This window comes from Capsicum annuum, chromosome 10 (genome assembly GCF_002878395.1).
Source record: "Capsicum annuum cultivar UCD-10X-F1 chromosome 10, UCD10Xv1.1, whole genome shotgun sequence".
In the NCBI taxonomy this organism is placed as follows: Eukaryota; Viridiplantae; Streptophyta; class Magnoliopsida; order Solanales; family Solanaceae; genus Capsicum; species Capsicum annuum.
In genome coordinates this window covers 49,419,861-49,426,403 of record NC_061120.1, presented here as the reverse complement: position 1 = coordinate 49,426,403, position 6,543 = coordinate 49,419,861, and the positions used below count along the sequence as shown (strand labels likewise).

The 6,543-nt window shown below is 34.9% G+C and overlaps 1 non-coding gene across 1 annotated transcript; it reads right to left on the bottom strand.

The window, feature by feature from the left end:
* Positions 1 to 6,230: 6,230 nt before the first annotated feature.
* Positions 6,231 to 6,337, bottom strand: LOC124888336. Its single transcript, XR_007046461.1, has one exon. It is a non-coding gene; the product is annotated as a small nucleolar RNA R71 (small nucleolar RNA).
* Between the last annotated feature and the right edge of the window lie 206 nt (positions 6,338 to 6,543).

Genomic DNA, 6,543 nt, shown 5'->3' with positions numbered 1-6,543 from the left:
TGAAACTTGATATTTCAGGAATGTGACTCTACCCTTAAACTTAGTATCTCTATTGCATAAAATTACATGGTGTTTTACAAGATTAAAAGTAAGGGTTTTGACATAAAGGATCAATTAATTATTTTCCCATGGTTTTATTGTGCGTTACCCATGTTTTAACTATGGCTCTAAACTTGTGGGTGAATGGGTATGGTGAATAAACTAAGGGATTATGATTTCCCAAACTTATGATTTTTGAAGTGGTTATGACCCTAACCCCATGTTGTGAAATTGTTTTTGGTTATGAGAAATATGGGAATTTAACTATTCTGGAACTATTTCATTATGATGTTGAATTGAACCTTGTGGGTTGGTATTTTGAAAAGCTATTTCATAATGAACCAATGGTGTTATGAATTCCCTAAGTAATAAAATTATTTTATTATGTTGATGTGATCTTGCAAGTGTAGGTATGATGATACCAACAATGTATGCCTAAATATGTATTATGGTTTAATGAATGGGATTGTTGATAATTGTTTTAATTAGTATTTAAAAAGAGTTGTGTAGCTGATTTGTAAAAGTGGAGGTCTGAGAGACCAACACTAGAAACCGCGATTGCTGATGTAGAGGTCTTATGACCGAGTGGTTTGAGTCCCCCTATTATTATTATTACATGATTAGGAGGTTTAAGTCCCCCATATCTTATTACATGATTTGATTCTCATGTCACCTTGATATGCATAGAGGTTTGAGTCCCCCATAGTGCATATGTTTACCCTCTAGTTTATGGGACAACACGCACTGGGGCCCTACCATCTGGGGGAGAGTTAGGCCCATATATCTTGTGGGTGCCTTGTATGTTATGACGGTTAAGCTACACAATCGAGACTAAGATTTCAAATTGCATATTAAGCCCATTCCCTATCCCGGCATGTGTGATATATATATATATATGCATTAGATAATGTGCATGAAAATCTCAAATGATTTAGAATTGTTGATCATGACATTATTTTATCTCATATCCTTGAGTCACCTGCTAGCGCTCCAACCGCTAACCTTCTTCGAATGTTGTATCCCCATGCGATGCTGGAACTGGCCATACTTCTACATCTCTATCTCAATGATTAGGATATAGGATCAGTATGTGAGTTAACATTGAAGTGGTGAGCTCCCATACATCAAAAGACTATATTTCATGCTTCGGTCTCTTATGTTTTAAACTATCTAGACTGATTTTTAGCTATAGTATGGGACATGTCCCGACACTTTGTTGATGTTCAGTTTTGGTTCTTGTTTAAAAGGCTTTATTAGATTACTGTAGAATTAGGTGGCGTTGTTTGGTTGTTTCGATCGGGTTGTTGGATATTGATCATAGAAATATTATTTGTTCTTGAATATATCTTGTTATATGTTCACAATTCATCTGACATTAGGAATGTTGTGTTTACTTGGTTAGGTGCATAGGATGGTCTCTAGTCCATGCGGGACTTGAGATACCCATCACGGCCAGTCCCTGGTTTGGGTCAGGATAATGATAGTATTAGAGCCTAGGTTTAGTATCATTGGGTGTCCAACAAACCCGTGTCAAGTAGAGTCTCTTTTATAGGTGTGTAGCATGCCACACTTATAAAATAAGAACAACGAGACACTTAGGAATGTTTCCCTTTCTTGTTGTTCTGCTTTGAGCTATAGAGTGTAAGATCTTAAGTCTTTCTAATTCCAATTTGTTCTCCTTTTAGATCATGCCTCTAAGAAAATTTGGTATCTATGGGAACTCTTCTGTTTTGTCTGAGGATAATGTGGATGGAGCTCATCCTACTCAATGAGTTTAGAACCAATCTAGGGTCACTACTTCTGATTTCCCTGATGGAGCTCCAGCAGTTCCTCCTGGACCTCCCCAGGCACCCCAGACAGGTGTGTCTAATATTAAGTTTTGCCAGTCAATTCACTTGCTTACCCAATTGGTGTCCTCTCAGACTGAGTGAGTTGCTTTTGTTGCTTCATCCTCCGAGGCCACTAGAGTTTTCCAATTCATGAGATTGAGTTCTCCTATTTTCACTGGTTCTAAAGTTGAGAAAGATCCTTAATATTTCATTGATAAGATGGAAAAGATTTTCTGTGTGATGCATGCAACTGATGTGGAGGGCATGGAGTTTGCCTCTTACCAACTAAAAGATGTGGTATACCAATGGTATAAAGAGTAGGAGCAGCTTAAGGGCAATGATTCTAAGTCTGCTTTACAGGATGATTTCTTTAGTGGTTTTTTGGAATGCTTCTTTCCCCAAGAGTTGAGGGAGGAGAAAGTGGAGGAGTTTGTAAACCTAAAGCAACGCAAGATGTTAATCAAGGAGTATGCCTTGAAGTTCCATCAGTTATCTCGGTATGCTTTGGAGCTTGTGGCTAGTGTGAGGTCTAGTATGAGGAAGTTTGCTTCCAATTTGTCCCAAGACTTGATTCTTGAGAGTAAGGTTGCCATGTTAAATAAGGACATGGGTATTTTTCAGTTTGTGGTTTATATGCAGCAAGTCAAAGAAGAGAAGAAGAAGCAGGACGAAATCGAAGAGAGGCAGAGTAAGAAGTTCTGCTACTTGGATCAGGGTAGAGGCCAGCAAAAAAGTGGTAGAGATGGAGAAAAATGATCCAAGAAGAAGTGGGGTAGCTCTGGTTCCTACTTTACGGCTAGTGTTCCCTACTCGAAGCCATTGGGTGATCATCGTATATAGAGTGGTGATTCCATATCTATCATAAAATATTCATATTTGCAACTTTCAACTTCTAAATAAGAGAGTTCTTGATGGACCAATATTTTACCCCATACAACATACTATGTACAACTTGCCTTTAAGTTTTGGTGGTACCTTCTTTTCACACAGAATTTTGGATGCAAACCTCCATTTAATCTATCCTAAACTATTATGGTGAGTGAAATTCTTATTAATCTCTCCATTTCCTTAGATTATAGACCCAAGATACATGAAATGCTATCCCTTTGTATGGCTTATATATTTATCAAGTCTTGCTTTCTCATCCTTATGTCTTACAGTACTAACTTTCACCCTAAGTACTCTATCTTGGTCCTACTTAATCTGAACCCTTAGACTCCAAGTTTGTCTTCAAACTTCCATTTTAGCATGAACTTTGTCACAATTCTCGTTAACTAGAACTATGTTATCTACAAATACATAAAACTTGCAAGTTATTAAACCAAAAATGGTTTAAAAAAATAGAGTGAAAATAGTCACTTTATTTTCATAGAATATGCCACCAATTGTAAAGAATATCAATTTTTGAAAAATCAAAAAATAATGATTTACTTACATTACTATATTATATAAGCTACATGATATATATATCTTTGCTAAGTATTTATATGGTAGTTAGTAAAATTCTTTGCATAACTAGTTTTGTCTTTATAAAAACTAGTTGAATGAACTAGTCTTTTGGTAGTTGATCATATATTTTTTCATTGAAGGTCGTGTTCTTTAATTTTTTCAATGGATGTCACTTGAACTATTGTGACTTTTCATGATAAGCTGTGTTTGTTGAAATATAAGATATTTATTAAGCATGCATTAGTACACGTGAGTGGATTCCACTTGAAAGGTTGAGACATTTCAAGAAAATAGGTGTTTGTTGAAAGATAACCCTTTAAAAAGACAAGACAGTTCATCAAATGTATAAGTTTGTTAATTTATAAATTGAGGAATCAATTAATGAAAAGGATAAAAATTAATAAAACTTGGATTTTCACATTTTTGGATGTGCTATTAGTTTGATATTTGAAGAAGTAGACTTACAACAAGTGGAATGGTAGAGAGAAATATATATTGTTAAAAGGTCGTTCCTACAAGTGAGGTCAATCATCCACAAGAAATGGTATAATAAGCTCATTGTCTGTGTAGTCATTAGTCTATGGTATATCCTTTTTTCTAAGTGTGATTTGCACTATAATAAATATTCTATATTAAATTAAGGGATATAATGATGTAAATTTAATCACTAGATCAGTTGATATTACATCCACGAGTGGATAAATTTTTACCATGTGGTTGAGTTGTGTATTGAAAATCATCCAAATAGACATGTATCACCCGCTCTAAAGTGGAGTCCAAATTTATAACACTAGAAAAGCTAGTTAAAAAGTTAAATGTCTCCAAAAATGGCTCAAACTATTGACACCTATAATATATGCATTGCGATAATCAAGCAGTAATTGAAAGCTGGGAGCGTTATGTTTAACAGAATGTCTCATCACATAGGACTATTGAGTCAACAAATTACGACTCCTTTACACAAAAAATAGGAAGAAAAATGTGTCCTTAATGCTAAATTAAAGCATTTTTAATGTTGATCTATTTTATTTTTAGGGTGAAGGCCTAGAAGGCATCAAGATAGCACAAACGAGCAAAAATAGGCACAAAATGAAAGAATAATGCTAAAAGTAAACAAATATAGGGAAAACTGATTTGGCACAACACCAAAGCTAACTGCAGATTGACGACCTTAAGTCTTAATCACCAAAATTTACCGAGAAAGGGTCAAGAAAATCTGGGGAAAACACCAATGCTATTGACAATTTGGCGTATCATTAATTAAATTGGCACGCCAGACCAAGCATTGCCAAAATGAATAGAAGTCAACCCAAATTGATGAGAAAGATGATGAATCTATTATCCAAGGGTAGATTAGCGCATTGTCGATCCACTCGTTGATGGAAAATGCTTATCCAATTATTTACGCGGTGGCATTTGCATAAATTTAGTGGCCCAATTTCCTAATGCTATATAAGTTATTTTGTATGTAGAAATACTAGTTTTTATAAATTGGAGACTTTAATCTTATAGTTTATACTCCATTATGATAATTCATCTCTTCAATCTCTAGATTTGAAAATATTTCTCAAAAGTAATCTGAACCTATAACTTATATGGAAGAAGGATATGGAATATCTCTTTCTTATTTTGTCATGAGTAGCTAAATTTCTGTACTTGGGGTTATCTGTTTGTGAGTGTTGATTAGTGTATAAGTGGTTGTGATTACTCTAGTATTTGGTTGTTTATTATGAGTTTTTGTCAAATATTTATTTATTCATCCATGGTTTGGGGTTGCAATCCAACCCATTCTTAGATCTCTCACTTTGCTTAGAAAAGGAGTAAGAGTGGTAAGATTTGGCTAACATAACTTGAGTTTCAAATCATGTGTTAATGTTGTTAAAAATAGATCATTTTATGTTGAGGAAATAGGTTGGTTAATGTTGAAGACATAGATGTGTTCGAAAGAAACACTAATGAAATTCAGCAATAAATCAAAAGATTATCGTTCATACGCATACCTAAACTAAACTAATCATAGTTCACTTTCAGGTCTAGAGAATTTACCACCTACCCATGCAAGAAGTTGACCTCGTAGAAAAATATCCCTAAGTACCCTCACATCTCTTGATTATAAGCTGGACTATTTCTATTGGTAATCTTGAAAACTAATTGATTAATTAAAGTTGAGCTTGTTCCTCCAACCCCTCAATTTACTTTACTTGCATTATTTTAATCACATTATGCATAATTTAAAGTTTTTTATAATACTTTAAGGTGACCTAATGTCTTTTTCCCTAAGGAATTGACTTGACTATTGTTGGGTAAAAATACTTGACAACATCTGGTACACCAAATTAGAGTGTACACTGAGCGTTATCATATTAGCATCGTTGCCAGGGAATGAAACATATAATTTATTTTAGTTCGTGTTATAAGTTACTTGGGTTAATCGTGGTTTGGACATACTTTATTTGTCATTTTTGTATTCCTCAAGTGATAACAAAAGCGTGAACGGAGTAATGAGCCTTTATGGTAGCAATATTGCTGCCTTTGCTAGAAATTAAGGTCATTTAGGTGATTACGATAACCTCTGTGGTACTGTGAAAACTAGTGGTATACGAATGCCACCCACAAAAGGTGGAGTATTCTTTCATATGACAAGTGTGATGCTTTACCTACTTCAAATGAAGGGACTCTTTGGTGGACAAGCCCACAAGGACAAAAATATCCACCTTAAAAATTTTATTGATGTTTGCAATCCATTTGATATAGCTCATATACCTCAAGTGCCTATTCGGTTGAGACTATTTCTATTCTATCTAGCAGGAGATGCGGTTTTGTGGATAAAAGAGTTGCCTTTGAGATCCATATTCATGGGTAGAGGTCATTGATGCATTCATATATAGATTCTTCCCACCATCCTAAATGTTGCAACTGAGAGATGAAATAACCAACTTTCGTCAAGTGAGTGGTGAGTCTCTACATGAGGCTTGGGAAAGGCTTAAAAAGAAGTTGATTCAATGCCCAAATAATTATATACCCAACAAAATGCTCCTACAAATATTTTCCAGTCACTTGATCAATTAAATATTTAAGGTGGCATCAGCATTGTAGAATAAGGTGACCAAAAAGAGTAAGGCTTGGCACACTAGAGACATCGAGGTGGTTGTGGGGGATCCCTCCATTCCCTGTGTAAGTGTAAAAAAGTTGATGAGAGGGATGAAAATATGGCCAAATTGATAAC